This window comes from Lygodium microphyllum, chromosome 10 (assembly GCF_053477565.2).
Source record: "Lygodium microphyllum isolate KBCC chromosome 10, Lygodium_microphyllum_v1.1.10, whole genome shotgun sequence".
NCBI classification, from domain to species: domain Eukaryota; kingdom Viridiplantae; phylum Streptophyta; class Polypodiopsida; order Schizaeales; family Lygodiaceae; genus Lygodium; species Lygodium microphyllum.
In genome coordinates, this window is record NC_141144.1 from 138,397,459 (window position 1) to 138,399,291 (window position 1,833).

A 1,833-nucleotide genomic window follows, 5' to 3' on the forward strand; every position below is an offset into this window, starting at 1 on the left:
TTTAATTGAGATATATGAAGAGACATGATGTTGCAAAAGGGCTAAGAGTCATGTTTACTTAGGCAAGTTTTTTATGGTCATCAATTTGTGGAGACCTTCTACAAGTTTTGGTGGCCAAGGGATCTCAATAGGAGTGTGGTTGATGACACCTAAAGAAGCATAAAAACAAGGCACAAAAATGTCCATGCATATATCACAATTTCATCTTTTGTAAAAAAGATAACAAGTACATTATTACAAAATCACTAAAATACACGCCTATATGAGGGGGCCACATCCACATCTATCATAAATATATGGTATACACAATAGTGTACATGCATACATTTCTAAAAAGTTAGAAAGAATTGAAATGTAAAGGCTAAAGCCTTACGAATACAAATGTATCCAAAAATCAAAGAAATAATAAAAATACGAAGGGGTGTGCTTTTTGGGGAAGAGGTGGGGTGGAGTGCACGAGTGGTTATGTGCCTCTTTCCCTTCCCTCTCTTTTCCAATTGCATTTTTCTTTTTGGTGGTGCAAAAAGTTGTTCTCTCTTCTCTCTCCTCTGTCTTTTGTGCAAAAATTCTACTTTTCCCTTTTGTTCTTGTATAATGGTTGAAGCTATGGATGAAGATGATGAAGATAATGAATTGGTTCATTATTAATTGGAAGTTTTATGGTTTCTTTTCAGTTTTGAGATTAATAGGTCAGTCATGTGCATAGATTTTGCACGCTTCTACATTGGTTTCATGTTCATTTTCTGCCGTGGGAGGTTTGCTGTCATTTTGGTGTGCAGCCGGGGAAGAAGATGATCTCAAAATACCAAAGGAAGAAAAAAAAGAGAGACTTGAAGATCTGATGCAAAGTAGTAAAAACATTGTGTGTCCCAAAGTACAAGAAGGTGCAAGATGAGATGGAATCCCATTGTCTGGGTGTTTGGAAGACCCTTCTCTGCTAAAGAAAGCCCAAAGCTTTACAGATTGTGTGTAGCATTCTTGGCCCTAAGCTGCATCAGGTATGCAATGCCATTTGTGCTCTGTGCTACTGTGTGCTGTTGCCTTCCTTGTGTGATTCCCTCCTCGATTTCCGTAAAAATCACATGGAAGGGAGGAGGGCCTCTGCCGATGCTATTGCCTTTTTGCCCATTTATAAGTTCAGGAGCAAGAGGATACCATTTCACCAAGAGAAAAGCAACTACAATGGATTAGATAATAGTAATAGCTCTAGTGAAGGTGGTGTGATGGCAGCACGAACAGAGAATGAGAGGGTAATAGCAGGGGATGATGCGGCATGTTGTATCTGCCTGGGCCGCTACAAGGACAACGCACAGCTACGAGGATTACCATTTTCCCACCATTTTCATGTGGAGTGTGTTGATCAGTGGTTAAAAATAAATGCTTCATGTCCCCTCTGTAAATCTTATGTTCAAGGGTGTAAGACTGGAGATGGAGACACAGATGTATCGACACCTATGGCAAGTCGTGCTGCTGGAAAGAAATTCAGTCATGAATGCTGCTAAACCTAGAAGCAACTGGAACTATGGGACTTGATTTGATGTCACATATATCACAAACCGAGGCTTTTTGCCCCATGATATTTTAGGAACAGGTACCCTGTGGGACATGGATCCCACTACATTTCTGCTACTTGAGAAGGATGCAAAGATGAAGGAGACGTGTAGCAGAAATAGTAGCGCAGCATCTCCATCTCTCTAAGAGGTCTCCATGTCTCCAAGAGCAATGAGAAGAAAAAGAAAAGGAACATAGAAGAAGGAGAGGGATGAGAAGGTGGCCATTACCACATTGTGCAAGAGATAGAGATTAAAGAGCGAGGGGGAGAGAGAGAACGCC

The 1,833-nt window shown here is 40.7% G+C and overlaps 1 pseudogene; it reads left to right on the forward strand.

Annotated features, from left to right (window-relative positions):
• The first annotated feature begins 891 nt into the window (after positions 1-891).
• On the forward strand, positions 892-1,502 carry LOC148030611 (E3 ubiquitin protein ligase RIE1-like; annotated as a pseudogene).
• The last annotated feature ends 331 nt before the right edge of the window (positions 1,503-1,833 follow it).